This window comes from Podarcis filfolensis (assembly GCF_964270895.1).
Source record: "Podarcis filfolensis genome assembly, chromosome: Z".
NCBI classification, from domain to species: domain Eukaryota; kingdom Metazoa; phylum Chordata; class Lepidosauria; order Squamata; family Lacertidae; genus Podarcis; species Podarcis filfolensis.
In genome coordinates, this window is record NC_139617.1 from 18979607 (window position 1) to 19000986 (window position 21380).

General features: G+C 43.9%; 1 protein-coding gene and 1 pseudogene across 2 annotated transcripts in view; one reads left to right on the forward strand and one right to left on the reverse strand.

Annotated features, from left to right (window-relative positions):
• Positions 1-21380, forward strand: part of LOC310754289 (putative G-protein coupled receptor 34) — a 439102-nt gene that overhangs the window by 26750 nt on the left and 390972 nt on the right. The gene's annotated exons all lie outside the window — the stretch shown is intronic.
• Positions 14714-15248, reverse strand: LOC310754332 (DNA-binding protein inhibitor ID-3-A-like; annotated as a pseudogene). The gene is made up of 2 exons: positions 15124-15248; positions 14714-15057 (listed from the first exon to the last, which is right to left on the reverse strand). The product of its transcript is annotated as a DNA-binding protein inhibitor ID-3-A-like (transcript).

Genomic DNA, 21380 nt, shown 5'->3' on the forward strand with positions numbered 1-21380 from the left:
TTTCGGATCCCTGTACCACACTTGAATCAGCGCCTGAATGAGTTTCTCCATAGTCATACAATCTACAGCACAGAGGTGACTTTTGCATATAGCCCACGAATTCTTAATGGGATTGAGATACATCCGGGGAATTCCCTGGCCAATCAAGTACCTGTATTTGCTGCTCTGTCATGAATTTCTTCCCCACTTTTGATGTGTGACAGGGGGCTAGGTCCTGCTCCAGTATCCCAGTACTGTCAGGATACTACTTTTCCAGCTCTGGAGTAACTCTTTCATAGTACCATTGGTGGGACATATTTTCAGGATGGAGCCCTACCATGACCAACATTTAAAATTGGCTTGGCACCCTGTGATTATACTTCTATTTGGTATTTTGATGTTGCTTATATTAATGTGTATTTTATACTGTTATATTTAAGTTAAACTTTTGTATGGAAAGGTGGGGAATTTTTTTTTTTACTCAGAGAGGGAAGGAGGAACAGATTAGCTAAGCATGGAAGAGGTAACCGTTTTAGACCAAGGGTGGAGTTTATGGGCAATCTATCCGGAAGACATTTGTATTTCGAGGAGTTAGCAATCTGACATGGTTACCCTTCCTGCCTTCTCTTCCTTCTCCCTCTCGATCTCCTGAGCCGTGAATCAGGAGATCTTTAATGCTGGATGTTTTTTGATATGTTGTAAGCCCCCCCGAAACCCTTGGGAAAACCAGCCAAATGGGTGGGGTATAAAGATGATGATGGTGATGATGATTTATTTATACATATAGGTGATGTCCATACAGAAACTGTGCAAAAACTTGCAATTGATTCTACAATCACAGTTGCAAACCCTTTCTTTTTGCATGGTGCCTAGTCACTGATCTAAGTGACAGCGGACGGCTATATTGGAGCTACTGCTGGATCACACTGGGTTGATGGCATTCACTGTGCCATAAACTCAATATTTTTTTAAAAAACGATCCCCCCCGATGTCGGGTGGAATTTAGTTCACAAGAATGGTCAATTTCAACCCGGTGCTTTTCATAAACAAGGGGAATAGTGAATAGAGAAATGAGAGCCGGTTTCAGCCTTGTCAGCCCATTGAACAAGGCACCTACATAGGTGAAGAGCCACATCCACACCACAAACTTCAGGGATTTCACTAAAATCTCCTAAAATTTCACTAATCACTAAAATTTCACTAAAAACACTTTAAAAAGGAGCCCTAAGATATGGTAATAGCTGTTGGAAAAGTTACAAGTCACTGCACATTGTCTTTGTCATTGTCTTTTGTTAGCCGTTATCAGGCCATCAGCTACAGGGTCATACACTGAAAATATTTTTCTATGTTCCTATATTGGGACAAAAAAAAAGAGAGGCACCTAGCAGGTTTTTAAAACAAACTAAACAGCTAATATTATCGTCCCTTGGTAAAACCAAGTTACCCCATGATTTCTTAGACCAAAAAAGCATTAGAAAGCAACATTTGTAAGGGCAGTACAGAACTGACCAAGTGTGAAGGCTGGAGCACTTAGAAGTCACGCACACAAAATGTAAGCCACAAAGAGCAACGTGAAGGTGTTTCCATGAGATGGCTACCTTTGTGCCGCAAGGTATAATGTGCATATTGGTTGGCATTCCAAACCATTCTTCTCCATGGCACGGCCAAGTTAAAAAAACAACCACCACCAAGCCAGCAGCACCCTCTGTATGGCAGTTATGTGTGCCAGCTCTCACAATCCCATTTCTCAGAAGCAGTCATTTGATGAATACAGTGCAAAGTCTCTGAGGTTTATGAGGTTTATGCTGATCCGCTGCCTAGGCTTTAAGTTGCACCTCACTGGGCGGCAGCCTATGTCATTTTCTGCCGCTTTGCCCCTCCTAGGCAGCATGGAAACCATGTGATTCAGCTTAGACCGGATGACAGATTAATGGAATTCCCTCTCCTTGTTCAGCTTGTGTGGAAATAGTCTGCCCTGTGGTTGGCAGCATAGTCTATGGACCTCAGGGATGTCAGTGAGCCTGGAGAGCTTGCCCGGGAGCCCTGGGAAGACAGTGAAGAAAGCGACTGAGTGCTGGATGAAGTTGAAGTGGCCTTCCTACAAATGGGAGATACTTCTTTAGATAGCAGCCTCTGACCGTAAAACTTAGTTAAGGACACATGACTTGTGGGGATGAGGCTTGCACTTCACCCTGGGGTTGTAGCTTGGACATTTGCTGAGGGGTCAAGAGGTGAGGAATTTGAGTCTGGTCCTTCCACAGGTCGGGAAGAAGGAGGGGGGAGGCTGTCCCCAATCTGAGAACAGGACAGCGCTTCCTTCCCTTCCCTCCTTCTTCACATAACATGCAGTGAATCTTAAGTCTTCCCTCCACAACCTTTCCCAGTCATTTTGATATTTCTACAGGATATTTCTATTTGATATTTCTACAGTCATTTGTGGCCCCATAGCAAGAGCCCGGCAGTGGGGGATGCCGGGCCTCTCAATATTGGGGGAACGGAGCACCCTGTCTAGAAATACTGAGGGGGCTGAAGCCCTTGGTGGCCAGGAGGTCTGCTCAGTGTGCCCTGCCTTGTACCTGCAGCGGGTGATTCCGACCAACTGAGGCACCAAGTCCTCAGCAGAGATTTAGCTCTGCTGGGATCAGTAGATTCTGCAAATAGCGGTAGCATGAATAATTTAATGGTTTAGATGTTCCTGATTATTCTGTTAGGGCTTCTGTTATTTTTTCCAATATTTCTTTCACACTACATTACTTGTTTTGCCACGGAACTGTGTTTTTTTCATCTTTGACAAAGGAAATGGGGCTGCTGTAGTTGGAAAGATGCCTTACTTGGTCATATGGCACAAATGGTTGGAGCCCCATGGTATTAAAGTTTAAGACACGCCTGCAAGGAGCACTCTGAATGTTCTGCCATTTGGGGGCAATCAAGCTGCAGAAAGTTTTAGCTTTCTCTGTCCCTATGTTTTCTAAGGTGATTTCATCCAAGGTGGGCTGCTGCAGTTGGAAATATGCCTTATGATGCTACCTGCACCGTCAGCCAAATTAATTGTCTGGTCCCATAGGCTGGCTTTAGATGTGGTTTACAAAAACAGGATTTTTCTCTAGTTTGCTCTAGTTTGAGTTGCCAATCATTCTGGTTCCTTCCTCTTGTTTTAAAGTTGTTTATTTGTTTGGAAACCTGTTATGATGAGAGTTGTAGGGCAAGGGGAACATAAGGAGCCTGAGAAGACAGACAACCACACCCACTCACCATGTTCCAGCCAATGTTCTCAGTTGCAAACACCTTTTTCTTGTGTGTTGTCTTGTCTCTGATCCAAGTGGCAGCAGGCGGCTGCATAGGAGCTGCTGCTGGATCAAACTGGGTTGATGGCCTTTCTGGAATTGCACACTTCCCGGAGGTGGCCATTGTTCCAAAAGTGGGCACTTGCAGGCCACTTTAGAAGTGTCTTGACAGGAGTTCTTTAATTGCAGGGTTTGAGTTGTGTGGCTATACCACCTGATGGCGTGTTTGTATCAAACCTTTATTGCATTAGCATACAGCCATAGCAGGATAAGACAAGAATGCTAGAAAGAATCAACCTAACAAGATTCAAACGATATTACTGGCATTGTGACATTTAAATTACCCTAAAACAATAATGTAAAAATTTAGTTGCCAGCGCCGGGAATCTAAAATGCAGATGTATATAAAACATATAATGGCCCCAAAATAGGCTCTGCACATTAGGTTAAAAAGGTAATACAAAGAATTAAAACAGGTCCAGGTCTGGGACACACTACCCAGTCAGTGTAGCCCTGAGTTTCAAAGCCTGCACTATGAAGATTGCCACCCCACGTGAAATTTGGGGATTTGCATCCACAAGAAGCGATTTCAAACAGTCTTCCTTAGATGTGATGGTGGGTGGGATCAAGAGGAGGAGCTTAGTTCTTATTAGCTCATAAATAGGGCAGTAGAAAAAGAAATGTATGAAGTCCTCTACTTCATTCATTGTGCATGGACATAGACGCTGAGTAATGGGGGTCTTAAAGTAAATCCCCTGCAAGAAGGCCGTGGGTATAGAATGGAAACGGGCCATGGTAAACGCTCTTCTCAAGTTGGGCTCCGTCAAGTCTATCAAGTAGTTGGCCAGCGATCTTACCACTTTCACTTTAGGGAACCACTTGGAGAAGCGAGCTGTGGTGGACTGTGCCCGGTCCATGGCCTCGTCTCTTGTAAGAATCCAGGCCTGGATATTATGATGGTCCCAAGATGACAGCGTGTCAAGATCTGGGAGGGAGTAGCGTGCCGTGATAATCTCCATGGCCTTGGACCATTTGTTGTTATGAGCACAAGTTAAAAAGGCTTGCCTGGCTAGTAGGGAGCCTGGGGCATTGATTAATTTACAATAAAAACTAATTATTCTAATGTGGGCTCTCGCAACAATAGAGGGGAGGCCCAGTTCTGTTCTTAACTGTGCAGCAACCGAGCCCTTGGGGAGGCCCAGTAACTTTCGTGCAAAAGAGTTTTGTAGAATCTCGAGCCGTTGTAGTGTTTTTAAATTCCACCCCCAGATTTCAACCCCATACAGTAACATCGGGAGGACTTTGCTGATAAATGCTTTTCTGATTGGAGGAACCAACTGGCCGCCTTTTGCATAGAATAATTTCTCCAAGGCTTTGATGGTTCTACGGGCAGCCAGGATGGTCATATTTAGGTGAGCTGACCAACTAAGCCCATGCTGAAAAGTGATGCCCAAATACTTGAATGCTGAACAGTATTCAATAGAGTGGCCCTCAAATTTCCAGAATGGCTTCCGTGTTTTCGTGCCAAAAGTAAGAATTTTGGTTTTGGCGAAATTGATTTTGAGGGAGTTGGTATCACAATATGTCATGAGCCCTCTGAGCATGTTGTTTAAGCCCTGCTTGGTTAAAGACAGTATCACCATATCGTCCGCATAGAGTAATATGGGGATCTTGCGCTGTTGTAAAGAGGGGGCAGATTGGTTTAGGGCCATCATGGTTGTAACGATGTCATTAATGTAGAAATTAAATAGAAAAGGGGCCAAGAGGCACCCCTGTTTGACCCCTTTATTCAGAGGGAAAGAATCAGAAAGAGCTCCCAGAGGGCCAAATTTTACTCTGGCCGATATGTCATTATGAATTTCCACAAGAAGGTGGAGGAGTCTCTTATCTATGTTGGTGTAACTAAGCTTCTGCCATAGCCTATCTCTAGGGATGGAGTCAAAAGCGGAGGTCAAGTCCACAAAAGCCGCGTGTAGTTTGCAGTTGAACCTGTTTAGGTATTTATCAATCAGTGTAAATAGAACAAGACATTGGCCAGATGTACTATGACCTTTACGGAAGCCAGCCTGTTCCAGATGGAATAACTTTTTTCTTCTGCCCACTCGATTAATTTCTCTAACAAGAATCTAGAGTAAACCTTGTATGATATGTCCAGCAGGCTAATAGGTCGATAGTTACGCGGATCTTGTGGGTCCCCCTTTTTATGTATTGGGATGACTATGCTCTGTTTCCAGTTAGGTGGAATCTTAAGAGTAGCATTAATAGTCGTGAAGAGAGATGCTAAAATAGGGGCCCACCATGTCTGGTTCGATATAAATACCTCAGGTGGTATCATATCCTCCCCCGGGGATTTATCCCCTGATAGCATGCTAATTAGTTGTAAACATCTCTCTGGGGAAACTGGTTCCCAGGTGGGCAAGGCAGATGCTGGAAGAGAAGAGACTACGTTTACTTCAGGATCTGGGGCGGAATACAGCTGAGCAAAGTGAGAGTGCCAACTGGCTGCTGTGATATTATTAACGATGAATGAGTGGGGTCTTAAACCTGCATTAATTAAATTCCAGAATTTCTTGTCGTCACGGGTTTTAATGGCCACTGACAGGGCCGTCCAGCGTTCTTTCGCAAAGAGCAATTTCTTATGTTGAAGCAACTTCTTGTAGTATAAACGGATTTGGGCTAACTCCCTGATTTTGCTCTGAGAGCTGTCTGATTTCATATCAGACTGAAGAAATCTAAGCCAACTTCTGCACTGTTTGCATTCTTGGTCGAACCAAGTTTGATTCTTCCAGGTTAGAATCGCATGGGGAGATTTCGTGAGTGAAGGAAGCAAGTAGGCTAGAATTTGCTGGAAAGTTGAGAAATGATTCACATTCGTTGTTAACAGCTGAGCTTTCAAGGCTAGGATCTCAGGGGAATTTAGGAGGACTTTTATGTCTTGCTCCAGATAGATATCCCACTTCTTACGTCCGGGGGCTAAGATCAGTGGGACCTGGAGGTGGAATGAGCTGGGAAGCCCCAGCTGTGTGTGGGGGAAGGAGATGGCGATTGGAAGGTGGTCACTTTCGGTTCTGTTGAACACATTGAAACAATATGCCTTATCATTAAATGCCGAAGAGGACCAGATGTAGTCTATAACGCTTGCCCCTCTCGAACCTAGAAAAGTATAGAATCCCCCAGACCAGTCTTTGGGAGTGCCATGCAAGCTGTGCAGCCCGCAGTTTATGGAAAGCTCCAGTAGTATGATGCCAGCCCTATTGATGGTCTTATCATGTGAATTCCACGTAGGAAATCACTCCTCCTCTATGAATAATTGCGACTTATGGGTGAATGAGCTTATGTCTGCTCCGATTCTGGCATTAAAGTCCCCCATTATAAAGATCTCTGACTTTGGAAATTCAGCCACCGATTTATCGAGGATAAATCTTAAATCCTCCCAAAACTGATTTGAATGAGAAGGGGAGGAGGTAGATGGATTGTACAAGTTTACACATATGAAGTCCCCAACCAAGCTGTTAGTGATATGTAAAGTTTGAATGGAATTACTCTCTAACCAAAAGAGAGGAGAGATATTAAGTTGAAGCTCCTGCGAAACAAATGTTACCAGGCCACCACTCGGGCGCCCATACAAATGTGTTTTGGTCGCAGGAATCACAAAAACGTCATAGCCCGGTAGGGATGGGGGGGGGGGGGAGACGATTCTAGGCACCAGGTCTCTTGTATACCCATAATCTGGAATTTCGCTAAAAACTCTTTCATATCCCCACCATCCTGTTTGGACGTCCATCCCGCCACATTCCAGGATAGCACATTAAAGCAGTTTGGAGAGGGACTATGTGCTAGTCAGTTACTCTGGTTATTGGTGGGAGAGGCATTGCCAAGGGTCTGAGACAGCACCAGGCGTGAAGTTACCGAAGGTAACGAAGGGGTGGTAATTTGATTGATATGTCCAACAGGGTCATCAATAAGACCTGAGCTGTCTCTTTGCACCGTGGCTTCCTTAACGTTTATGTATTGGCTTGAAGAGGTTGTGGGTAAATGAGATTCTGCCAAAAGAGGTTGACTGGCAAAGGATGAGGATGTACAGTCATCTGAGTGGGCCGCACTGATTGAAGACTCCAGGTCAGGCATAGAAGAATAGGACATTGACAGATTTCCAAGATGAGGGGTGTTTGGCGCATTGCTCTTCAAGACGAAGGGCGAAGTAGTTGATTGCAGATCTATTAGTAGAGGTGAAGGGAGACTGCGTTGCGACGGAGTATGAGGAGCTTCCGCCAGGCAGGCTGCCATATCATCCGTTAATGGAGTCCCAGTATTTGGCAGGGATTTCTGAGGTGTTAGCCCCTTCATGACTGCGTTCCTTTGATTTAGTAGGTTACTATGACCAGATTTTGAGATTTTTTTCTCTTGAAGTACATGTGTAAGTTGCTGCTTGAGTATATCAAGCCTATTTATAACTTCCTGCTATTCTTCTAATGGCAACTCACCATAGGATGAAATAAGGTCCCTCTCCTCTAAAGCAGCCAGAAGGCTGGGCCCGCTTTGGTCATGCTTCTCTGTTGCTGGAGTAGATAAACCAGGTAGCTTGTGCTGAGAGGGAGGGTGAGGTTCCCGGGGTGGCAGCTTGAGTTTCAAGACTATGTCGCGCCAGTCTGGTGAGCGGATACCTTTTTGTACGATATTACGGAAAAGAGGTTTAATCCTGGTGTCATGAAAGACTCTCGTTGGAAAGATGCCCCAGGTGGCCAAAAACACTTTACGCCTAACCAGTATGGAAGGAATTTTTGGTGACTGGAAGGAGAGCAGTACTTTCTGGAACCGATGGTAGTAGTTCAAAAGTTTCACTGAACTAAGATCTATTAGCGGAGGCCAAATGTGAAGGAGTTGCCTTAGATGATCTTTGATATCTCTCGAGTTATTCCACCTTGGGGACCTGGGGTCACTGCTGCATATAGTTAGGCATATTTTGTTTGCTTGTAGGATCAGAGATTGAGAGTCCAATTGAGCTTTTAATAAGTGACCACCAGAGCCACTTTCATGTCTAACAGGGGAGGTACCCCTCTGTCTCTTTAAATCCCTCGGAGGCAGAGTGAGGTTGTGCTGCAACTCCAACAAATGGGCCTCAAACTTTTGGTGAAGGTTGTTCACCTGCATGGAAATCCCATTTATGCTCTTAAAGATGCAGCGCAGGGTCCTGGTTATTAATTGGAAATGATCGAATCCCATGCCCAGGGCCGACTCGGACTCCCTCTTCGAGTTGGCTCTCACTTCTTTGTCATTATCCTTAGCATTATTCGTTGCCTTTGAGTTCACCCCCTCCACTTCTATGTCGGCTGCGAGGTCAATTAAAGGATTAAAACGATTGTAAGTTTCAACCGTGTAGCTATCTTCCTCGTTATTTCTGCTACAGTTAAAAAAGAAAGAATCAATCTTGGACTGCTTGGGCCTCGGGGGAGGAATTGCCTCGTCCAGGTCCCTTGGCCGCTTGCCATGGCCCATAGTGGAGATAAGGAGAAATATCCACAGTAATTGGAAATATCTTAATGCACCTTAGAGAGTGTTGTAGGAGGCAGGGGAGTGGTAAGTAAAAAATTGGTAGAGTTCGTTGCTTACTTACAATTCTCAGTCAAGAGGACACCGGAGCAGAAAAGAGAACAAAAGTGAAGAAAATCCAAGCTCATAAAACTGATAAAAAGCTAATAAAAACTGATAAAAATAATAAAAACAGCATCAACTGATGCGGAGCTCACGTCGACGCTACTACTAACGACGACGCCATCTTGGAGAGGATTGTTTGTAAGACAATCCTCGTATACAAAGAGGGAGAAGTGTACATATAGCTGATGTACGTACAGAAACTGTGGGAAAACCTGCAATTTTATATTTTAAAAAGAACAATACTACAATTGCAGTACCAAAGATTTGCACTGACTGTAGAACTTGACTTGAGGGGCTGAGGTTTGCGCTTCACCCCTGGGTTTAACTTGGGACTTTTGCCAGTACATTTCTGAGATTCTGGTTCACAAGAATGGTCAATTTCAGCCTGGTGCTTTTCATTAAGAAGGGGAATAGTGAAGTGCGAAATCAGAGCCAGTTGCAGCAGTGTCAGACCATTGAACAAGGCACCAACAAAGGTGAACACCCACACTATAAACTTTTTCTTTTTGTACTCAGCTTTTAAATTTTTTTGTACTAAGCTTTTCAGAGAGGGACAGGCACACGAAAGGGTTGCAAAACACGAGTCAAACAGTAGAATGATGCAGCCTCTTTGGCTGTTAGGATCCCCTCTTCTTTTTTGTTAATTAATCCCTGAAAGAACCTCTCTAATGATTGTGCCTGATGAAGCACTGCATCTTTCTTCTCTCCTTTTGCAGACAGAATGAAAATCCAAATGATTGTTTTTCTTTTTGTTTGTTTTTTGGGATGTGAAAAATATCTTTATTTTCAAGCCCCACTGAATGAAGAAATGACAGCAACTATCAATAGGGATCATACAGACCAGCATTCATATTTCATAAAGCTCTGTTTCAACATTGTCCATTTGAAAGACGACTAGAGGTCTCAGGATCCCCTGCCACTCACGCATGCCCGGATCCACTACTCTCCCCTACTGGAAGAGCACTGGTGGTGGGGTGACTCCTCCTAAGTCCTGGAGGGGGTCCAAGGAATGGCTTGCCCCACCCTCTACTGGATGGTCCCTGAGAGGCGGACCAAGGCAATGCAAGCCACCACACTCACAACACTCAACACTGTGAATGAGAGCAGCTGGAAGAAGCTCTTTAAATTCTTTCTTGTTCTTTTTTGGGAGAGTGCACGAGGTTGTTGTTTTAATTACAACAAATTCAAATTACAATATCATACAGAGACTTCTTACACACAGAATATTAGAATGGTTTCTTAGCAGAAGGTAAAGAAAAATATTCTTTTTTCCTTTCTTTATTAATAAACCACTTATTCGTTTATAAGCTATTGTTATACAAAGTTGCAGGACATGCACAATTTTCCCTCGATAGGGTTTGCTCTTTGCCCCGTCCCCCATTTCTTATCTTTTCTTTTTTTGTAAGTGCAAATACTAGATTTCTCTCTCCACCTTTTAAGACATGTTAAATGCGACACTGCAAATTTAAATTCCTTCTTTATATCTCCAGCACAGTATAATCTCAGTCCAGGAATTAACAATCCTGAGACAGCAAAACTCACAGTATCAGCAGCAAACATTGTCTTACTCAGCGTGTGTGCTGATACTTTCTGTGTGTTGGGTGTGTGTGTATGTGTGTGTGTGTGTGTGTGAGTGTGCTTTCCTTGTACGGACATTGCAGCCTGCAACTTCCTATCTTTATTTGCACCTCCAGTGGACACCAATCAATCATAGAGTGCCACTCCTAGGCACTAAAGAAAATTCTTAAACCCTATTTATAGCTCCCAGGAACTTTTATCTGTTTCTTAAATAATGATTTCCTAACACCCCCTCTCATTTGAACAGAACCAATACAGTTAATGGGGCTGCTGCAATTGGAAAGATGCCTTACTTGGTCATATGGCACAAATGGTTGGAGCCCCATGGTATTAAAGTTTAAGGCACGCCTGCAAGGAGCACTCTGAATGTTATGCCATCGGAGCTGATAGCCCGGTATGCACCATTGAATTTTTCTTCAAAAATCTGTGGGCCTGGTGTGACGCAATATCAAATTTCATTGGACAACATTGCTTTTCACACATGCATGCTTCTCTTCCCCCCTTTAAATGGAAGCAAATAAGTAAAGATAAGGGGAGGAGGGGAGGTTATCTCTGCTGCTGCTTTCCTAACAAATATTCTCAATTGCTAAGGGTTCATTTTGGCACAAGGAAGATGTGCTCTTCTCTTCTTCACTCCAGTTCATCATGGTGAGAAGTTTCATTGTAACTTGTCCATCTCTAGTTTCAACAGTCTTGATAAGAAGTGTTCTCTTGGAGTGGGTGTCTATTGGGATAGACTCAATGTTTGTTTCTCTCAGGTTCAGGGATGCAAAAGTCAGAATGGGCATTGTGATTCTGCTCTCTTCTCCCTCCAGCAGTTTCCTGTAAGTGGCAATCTCAATATCAAGAGCCATCTTTACATTCAGCAGGTCTTGGTACTCGTGCCGATGGCGAGCCATTTCTTGCTTCATGTTTTGGATCACTTCCAATCAGACTTTATCTGCAAAAAGCTTTGCAAAAGCATTGCAGGAGATCTTGGGGTCCCTACCTGGCCCTGATGATGGTGGTTCTGATAGATTGCGAACCACCTGAAAGAGTCTCCTGCTGCTGTTTTCTGCAGATGCAATAGAGGTGCTGAAGAAAGTTCTCTTCGCCGCCACTGCCGCCACTTGGTAGGCTTGACGTTGAGCTCTAACCTGTGTCTGGTCCGATTCAGAGTGAGTTTTCCGCCATTGGCGCTCTAGCCATCTCAGCAATTGTTTCATCACCCTCAGCTCCAGGGAAAACCACGGGGCTGTCCGGGCTCCATGCAATCAGAGAGGACACTTTGGAACCAGACAGTCAATAGCCCTGGTTAATTCCGTATTCCATCCAGGGAATCAGCTGAAAGGCCATCAACATGGGATAAAACATCCCCTACCACTCCCTGGAAACCATTTGGATCCATTAAGTGGCAGGGGTGGACCATCCAAATTGGCCCCACCTCCCTGCAGAAGGGAAGGGTCACGGAGAAGTCCAGTTGCACCAGGAAGTGATCTGACCATGGCACTTCTTTTGTTTCACTTTTACTTAGTGTCAGATCACCAACATCCATAGAGGTAAACACCAGGTCCAAGGCATGTCCGCGGCTATGGGCTGGGCCAGACTTATTCAGGGACAGCCCCATGGAGGCCATTCTTTCCACAAAGTCCCAAGCGGCCCCTTGTAAGGTCATGTCAGCATGGATGTTAAAATCCCCTAGGACAACCAAACTAGGTGTCTCCAGGAGAACATCTGTCATGACCTGAAGCAGCTTGGGCAGGGAATCCTTGGCACAGCAGGGAGGTCGGTACACCAAAAGGAATCCTGTACTGCCCCTATTGCCCAACTTCCAGAACATGCACTCAGAGAACTGGGTCTTCCCAATAGGACGCCTGGTGCAAACTAATGACTTCCTAAAAATCACTGCAACCCTCCCTCCCCGCCCACATGACCTGGGTTGCTGTGCGTAAGAGAAACCTGGTGGACAAGCAGCAGCTAAGATAGGCCCATCTGCTTCATCCAACCAAGTCTCTGTTACACATGCTAGGTCAAGTCCTCCATCCACAATCAGGTCATGAATGGCAGTGGTCTTACTCATCATTGACCTGGCATTGCACAGCAACACTTTCAGGTCATGTGGGTTTCCCTTGCTGATTCCAATATCCTTCCGGTCAAGACCAGACCCGGAGGGAGGGATAGTCCTCAGACAATGACTAAACCTACCTTCTTGGTAATGAGATGGTCTGGTCTTAGCGTAGCTCTTCCTCCTGCCCGTGATCACTGAGATCGGGTGTCCTGGTGCTTCTGCCCCTGTGGATCCTGCCCCAGCCATTCTGTTGGCTGAGGCCCACTCCTAGGCAGCCCTGACCCTTTCCCCTTAAAAAGCAAAATACAAACTATACAATAGCCTAACAAAATAGTAAAAGTAAAAACAAAGCCAAAAACAATTGTACTAAAATAAAACTAATCCCCACCCCAGCTCAACATTTATACAAACAAAAATAAAAAACATTAAAATATATAAATAAAAACCACGTTCACAGTGCGACAATGTAAAAATGCTTTTAAAACATTTTAAAATATGTAAAATCATTTTTGACATTTGCTGCTGCTGCAGCACCAGCAGTGTCCTGAGGCCTCGCTGGAGCCTCTTAAAGCTGTGGTAGTGAGTGTGGGCTCCGCCCCCTATGCCCGATGGAATTGGCCTGCAGGAGGGAGCGGCCTTCCCCAAAACTCGCAATGGCAGCAGCAGCAATGTGTGAATTCTTTGATGAGATATAAGACTTGACCAGTAACCAAAATTCATTCCGTGCTCCAAACATTTATTTGGCTTTTCATTCTGTCAGAATGCATCTCTTGTAACTTCAATAATGGAAAGCATTCTGTGGTTACTAATCTTGTCATATTCCTCTTCTTCCTCCTCCTCTTCATCTCAATATTCCAGTGGTTCTTCCTCTCCTCCCCTTGCCTTTAGAGAAAAGGTCTGGGTCATCTGAAAAATCTACCTGTAAGATAAAAGTCACTGGCTTCTTATGTGGCCTGTCTCTGTGTTCTGAGGTGTGCATCCTCAGAAGAGGTTGAGCACTTTAAGTGAGACAAAAGTTCTTTGATGGCAGGGTGTGAATTGTGGAGGAGATTATACATCTTAGATAGATATTTTCCTTTAGGCTGGATTAGATTTTCCTTTAGTTTTGATATTTCTCCAGCAAACCCTTTTTTTCTTGTCTTTCATTCAGTTGGAAGTATTGGAGCCAGCCTGTCAAATATATATATATGAAGGGGCCAAGCAGCATAAGAGTGTATTTTTGGACAAGCTCCACTACACACAGCAACGTCTTTATCCAAGTAAGCCCTAAATGGGTGGCCTTTGTCAGATTTCTGGATTGTATATATCTTTTTTTTTTTTTTACTGCTTGGTGTACTTTATTTAGAGAATTACAAAATATACAGAATATACAGAATATGAAGGCTCTTGCTGACATTTGGTGAGATGCACAGGTGGCTCATATTCCAATTCCGCACCTCTTTCTTGCAATCCCTTGTATATTCTAAAATAGATGGTCACTGACAGGTGGACTAGGGGATGCAAGCAACCACACTCATCACACTGAACACGGTCAGTGAGAGCAGCGGGAAGAAGCTGGCTTTTCAGCTTCTTCACATCAGTTTTCATGTTCTTGAAAGTCCCCTTCCCCCCAAGAAAATGATGTTTAAAAACTGTAATCCAAAATATACATACAATCTGCATATCTGCAAAGGTATTTTTTGTTGCCCTTTTTTCTGAGCAAACGGCAGATCAGTCCACATTTGTCACAAGCTGTGGGAATGTTGGAAGTGTGCAATTTCACTAAGAAATCTCCTGATGAGGATATCAACATGAAGAATCTGATGGTTTAGAGCTTTAAAAAAAAGAAAAAAATCCGTCTATACACAACACACACATGGAAACAAACCCCGCAAAGTTGTTTCTTGTGCAATACAGCAATCCGATAGTTAAATCAGAGAGTGTATTAAAAAGTGGGCTTGCTTTCACTGCCCCCCCTACCTGGCCTGCAAATTTTGTTTTCAGGCCGTTGGAAGAGAATAACAGATTGAAGGTAAAAAGTTGTTTCTGGAAGGCCAGTCAAGGCATCAGCAACTGGCCGGCCAGATCCATGTTCTACAGTTTATCTGGAAGAGAATGGTGGAGGTCTCTCCATTACTGGATGCATGGGGTTAAAACATTTGATCCTTTCCCCTGTTCAGGTCTCTCTTCTATCTCCTGCCTCACTGGAGAGAACCAAGTGCCAGGATCCCGCACTTGCAGTCTGTTTTAAGAGGTTAGTGGCAGAGATTCCTCTCCTCTTTTGAGCAAAGTTCGGATGCCCGCTCTGCAGCTTTTAAAGAGAGTAGGGAAGTCTCAGCTGCGGGCGGATCTTGCCCCTTCTTCGCCTGTTCCTCTAGCACGATCTGCAGGTCAAAGATATAGTCGATTACATGCTGCAAGATTTCCACTTGGCTGACTTTGGTGCCTTGCAGGATCCTCGGCACCAGCTCGCGCAGCTTGGAGTAGCAGTCATTCATGTCGTAAAGGAGGTTCTTGGGCTCCTCCTGAGCTGGGCTCTGGTTTTTTTTGTTTTGGCAAGACTCATCACATTTTATTGAAGGCCTGTGCAGCAGGAGTCACTGGCCAAGGGGCTTCGTTCTGTTGTTCGTTCCCTGGGTGATGGTGAGGCTCTGATAGGAGAGGCAGCACGCAGATCCTGCTTCCTAGCAGATCCTGACTGATCTGATGGGGCTGATTCCTTTCATGGCCATGAAGGAGGAGAAACCAGCAGGGATTTGCAGAAGGGCAAGATTTCCTTCCTTAAGGCGGGAGAAAGCAAGCAAGCAACCTCGAGAGAGAGAGATCGATACTGCCCCTTGCTTGCCAGCCTGGTTGATTCTCTATTGTGTGCACACAGAAAATGCTTCTCTTTGCAAAAAAGCCCCATGTATATATTTCAAAAACAGAAATGCTACCTTTGCAGTAGCAAATATTTTCATTGATCATAAAGTTGAGCGGTAGTATTCCTCCTCTTCCTCTTCCTTTTTAAATTTTTAAAATTGGGTTTTACAGTTATACAATGTTAAAATCAGCATAATCATCTTAAACAAGAAGAGAAAAGGATGAAATAAAATCCAGTTCTCCCCCCACCCAAAGACTCCCCTCAACTTGCCCATCTGGTTCTTTAAGTATTTACTATTTCAATTACATTATTTTACCTCAATTTCAAAGTCTTCCAGCCAAATGCTCTTATATTATCATTTTTATACAATATTATTCAATTTCCATTGTACACCTGGTTGTTTCCCCCTCTTCCTCTTCTTTTTTAAAGGGTTTTTTATTTTTTTTATTTTTCAAAAAACAATCTCTTCCATAGCTGCAGTTTAGGATTCAAAATAACATCAACAATCCTGCTCTGACAGTCTCCCCAGCTTGCCGCCTTTACCAGACTGCAACGTCTTCCCCCTAGGTCACCCATTGTAAAGACTCTCCTTTCAAACTTTGCTTTGTTTTCTGAACTAACTCAGAACTGCATCAGGGGCCCCACCCAACAGCTATCTGGTCCAGAAACCCATTCTCCTTGACTTTTCTTAATGGCCCATTCCTTCCTTCTTTTCTTCCTTCCACCATGTAGTTCTTTTATTATTAACATTTTAAAGTTTTTCAGTTGCACAAAATAAAGTTGTACAAAATAAAGTTGTACAAAATAATGGTGTGGGAGCCATGGCTCGTCTCCCAGGCACTTTCCCGACATGGGGAAGCTGGCCTGGCTTGTATTTTAATGCTTGCTAAAACTACTGTCTGGCATCCAGTTCTAACACACCACACACCGGTTAAATTCTAACATTTACTGGATCCAGAAATTTAGGATGTCTGGCACCCACAAACTCATAACACTGCGGAGAAAATGCTAGGCTGCTACCTCCTCTCAGGGTGGGGGTGGCACAGCTGAGAGCGGTGAGGATCGTCCCCAGGAATCAACACTTCAGACTAACTCCCCACCAAGCATGGGAAAAGGGCTGGACCTTCTCCCCAGAGAATGAGGCTTGTTGGAAATTGAAGATCAAACCATTAGTGTGGGCATCACAGAATTCCACACGACCCTCATCATAGTCTAGGGACACCCGGATCTTCCTGGGCTCATAAGTCAAGCTCAAAGGGGTCCGCTCAGGGTGGGTTGAAGCCCAGAAGGGATCAGATGAGGCTGACTCATTCTTTGCCTTCCCAATGGCCAAGATCCCCTCAGAAGGAAGCATGCTGACACAGCCTTTGTGCCTGACAGACTTTTTTGCAACCCCTACGGCCAGGTGGCCCATTCCCTTTCCTCCTTCTCCTCTTCCACCACCACCTCCCACCAATATCTTCCTGAGGTGAATTTTGCATGGCCCAGCAGGTAGAGCATGCTGTCGAATCTCCCAGGGTTGTCCAGCGTGTCCTGCCTTCCCCTTCTTCTTCTCAAACTCTTCAGGTTATAAAAAGAAAAGGGTGTTTTGTTCCTGGCTCCAGAGTGACACTTTGTTCAGTGCCTGAATCGGTAGCCCTTTGCATTTCTCCATGGTATCCTTCCGAAATGAATTTTTCTGAGTGTAAATTATGAGTCTCTCTTCCATGCCTGAAGAGAGTCCCAGCAGTGTCCGCCTTCTTTTCAATTCCTGAAACCTGGTCACTGTAGTCCCGATGCCCTTCAGGAACTCAATAGTGGCCAGTTGGCAATTCTTCTCCATTTCTGTGCGTCTCACACTGAGACCGGTGATATCCTCTGAGAGCTTGATGATATTTATTTCCTTTTTCTTCTTCATCTCCTTCTCCGGATCCTCCAGCTCGGTCAGCCAAAAGCGCTGCAGCTCCTCCAGGAAGTTGCACATCTGCTCAAAAGCACCCATGATCTTGTTCTTCTCCTCCTCTAGCTCCGCCGGATCTGCCTGGCTCTTTCTTCTTCAGCCAGTTTCAATTCCATAATCACTCGTCTCTCTTGCACCAGAAACTGGACTATTTGCTTCAACCACTGTGAAGCCTGGTCCAGATTAATCAGTTCATGTTCGCTGTGCTCTTTCGACCTCTTGCAGACAATGCAGATGGGGGCCGCGCAAGCCCTGCAGAAAAGGTGCAAGGGTTCCCCATGTCCCTCGCAACCGGCTCTCCCCACCTGATGGGTTAACTTCTTCTTTCCCCCCAATTTTTTAAAATTAATTTTCAACATTTATCACAAACATAACATATAACACACACACACACACACACAAAATATACATTACAATACTAAAGAAAAAAACACCACAAAAATAATAGACTTATTACTTCTAAAACCCGATTTTAAATACAACGCAATTAACAGATTGTATTATAAATGATATTATAGGTTCCCATCTACTCCCCACTTCACCCCCAAAAAATGTTGTTAAAAAACTATAATCCAAAATATACATACAAGCTGCATACATGCAAAGTTGTGGGTTTTTTTGTTGCCCTTTTTTCTGAGCAAATGACAGATTAGTCCACATTTGTCACAAGCGGTTGAAATGTTGAAAGTGTGTGATTTCAGTAAGAAATCTCCTGACCAGTAAATCAGCATGAAGAATCTGTGTGTTCAGAGCTTTAAATAATAATAAAAAATAATCCGCCCAGTCTCACACACAAACCCCCCAAAATTTCTTTTTGTGCAAACTTTCTTCTTGTTTAATAGAGCAATACAATAGTTATTAAAAAGTGGGCTTGCTTTCACTGCCCCCCCTATGGAAGGACCTATGGAAGCTATGATGTGTCAGTTTTCATGATCTTGAAAGTCCCCTTCACCCCAAAAAATGATGTTAAAAAACTATAATCCAAAATATACATACAAGCTGCATATATGCAAAGTTGTTGCATATATGACATGTTGCAAGATTTCCACGGCTGACTTGGGTGCCTTGCGTGTTAAGACCCCCAAGACCTCCCAAAATAAAGACACAATTGATGCCAAATTTAGTTTAAGGTCATTGGCATAATTTTGGCCAGAATGTAAAATGAAGATAAATGTGCTTGGAATTCTTCAAGTCCAGAATAAGGCTCCTGTGGATCACTTGCAGGCTGATTTCAGTGACTGCAAATGGTTTCTTTTTCTTTTTTTAATTTTTATTTCAAAACCAAAAAATATTACAAACATCAAATTCAAAATCCATATTCATTTTCTAACACAAGCCTATAACATAGATTACCTAAATTAAAATATATTTAATTGCTCTAGGCTTCCCTTTGCTCTATGTAAATACAACGCAATTAACAGATTATATTATAAATGATGATATAGGTTCCCATATAACCCCCACTCCCCTTCACCAATGTGTGATCTCAATATTTTACTTCTTCCATCTTGTGTTGTTATAATTTAATAATTATTCAATTGCTTCTATTATTATTTTCTTGCTTACCTCTGCAGGTTTTACACATTCTCTATTAATATTTCAATTCCGGAACCATATTTTTTCATGTTTTCCTTCACTCCATCCCACTTTCTAATTATTCTCTGATTTGAGTGGCCTTGCCGAGTTTGTTTTGCCATTCTAATAGTGATGGGATATTCTGGCAGCTGCTGTTGTGTAAAGGAATAGATTTTTCTTGTCTTTGGGAATGTCATTAGATATTAAGCTGAAAGCTTTCATGAGGTGATCTACAGCAGGGTTGGGCAGGATAATAGCCCCCAAAAGAAACTGTTCTTTAATCACCAACAGCCTCAGTCCCTCAAATGTATCTACCCCCTCTGCAGCTACCAATGGTAGACTCAGAAGAAGCAGTTTTATCAACCTTCTGGAAAGCGCGGATGTAGCTTTCCGCATGCAGTCCATATCTGTTTCAACATTGTCCATTCGAAAGACGACTAGAGGTCTCAGGAGCCTTCCAGTCAATTGGTCCTTTAGTCATCTGCAATTCTCCCCCCCCCCGCCACAGCAGTATAAATTTTGATATACAAAAGTGCCAAAAAGAATATGTTAAGTTTGCAAAATCATATAAAAAGCCTGGAATACAGAAGATCCATTCATATGCAGCTTGTACAGTCATACAGCTTCCAAAACAAGGCGTTTATACCATTCATAGTCTAGTGCATGGGACAAAGGAAGATGGCCCATGAGATCCGCCAACTCCCCACCAATCAACGCCCTCAGAATAGACATATACAGTCTTGAGGGGAGCTCCAGTTCCTGGGAGGTTAGTTCGAATAAAGTCAGATAGCTCAGGACATGCATGGGGGGTTTATACGCAGGGGAAAGACGTAAGTCAAAATCCCTCAGGGTAAACTCAGGAGTAACGCGCGTTGGAACCACATCTCATGGCTCTTGGTGATAGCTGTACCTTGGGGCAGGGCGATAACTCGGGGCTCGTCCATCCGGATGCTGAGGTTCCTGCCCTTCATACCTGTAAGAGGGTCTGGGCTGCTGCCCGTAACCCTCCTCTTTTTTGTACCGTCGAACTGGCCTGCGGGGCTCCCAAGACCTTTCTGGCGAGTAAACCAGGGCTGGGCTAAACGGTTGATACATCGTTGGTCGGCAACTTTCCTGGGGTGGGCGCTCCGGCTCTCAATAGTCATCCTCTGCCCGAACCTCCCTTGGTCATCGCGGTGGTCCCTTGTAGTCATACTCCTCCCATATAGTCTGTGGGGCTGCATCAATGGAGTGACCCACTCGGGGATACTTTTCCTGACATAGGAATCCTCCCTGGGGGCAACCCGGCACCCACACGATGGCTTGGCCAGGCGAAAGCTCCATTCCCCTTGGCTGGGGCACCGGCTCTGAACTTGACTTGAGGGGTTGAGGTTTGCGCTTCATCCCTGGGTTTAACTTGGGACTTTTGCCAGTGCATTTCTGAGATTCTGGTTCACATTTTTTTTTTGTACTAAGCTTTTCAGAGAGGGATAGGCACGCGAAAGGGTTGCAAAACATGAGTCAAACAATAGCATGATGCAGCCTTTTAGGCTGTTAGGATCCCCTCTTCTTTTTTGTTAATTAATCCCTGAATGAACCTCTCTAATGATTGTGCCTGATGAAGCACTGCATCTTTTTTCTCTCCTTTTGTAGACAGAATGAAAATCCAAATAAATGTTTTTCTTTTTCTTTTTTTGGGGGGGGATGTGAAAAATAACTTCATTTTCAAGCCCCACTGAATGAAGAAATAATAACAACTATCGATAGGGATCATAGAGACCAGCATTCATATTTGATAAAGCTCTGTTACAACATTGTCCATTTGAAAGATGACTAGAGGTCTCAGGAGCCCCTGCCACTCACCGCACCTGGATCCACTACTCTCCCCTACTGGAAGAGCACTGGTGGTGGGGTGACTACTCCTGGATCCTGGCGGAGGTCCAAGGAATGGCTTGCCCCACCCTCTACTGGATGGTCCCTGAGAGGCGGACCAAGGCAATGCAAGCCACCACACTGACAACACTCAACACTGTGAATGAGAGCAGCTGGAAGAAGCTGTTTAAATTCTTTCTTGTTCTTTTTTCTGAGAGTGCACAAGGTTGTTGTCTTAATTACAAAAAAATCAAATTACAATATCATACAGAGACTTTTTACACACAGAATATTAGAATGGTTTCCTAACAGAAGGTAAAGAAAAATATTCTTTTTTCCTTTCTTTATTAATAAACCACTTATTCGTTTATAAGCTATTGTTATACAAAGTTGCAGGACATGCACAATTTTCCCTCGATAGGGTTTGCTCTTTGCCCCGTCCACCATTTCTTATCTTTTCTTTTTTTGTAAGTGCAAATACTAGATTTCTCCCTCCACCTTTTAAGGCAAGTTAAATGCGACCCTGCAAATTTAAATTCCTTCTTTATATCTCCAGCACAGTATAATCTCAGTCCAGTAATTAAGAATCCTGACACAGCAAAACTCACAGTATCAACAGAACACATTGTC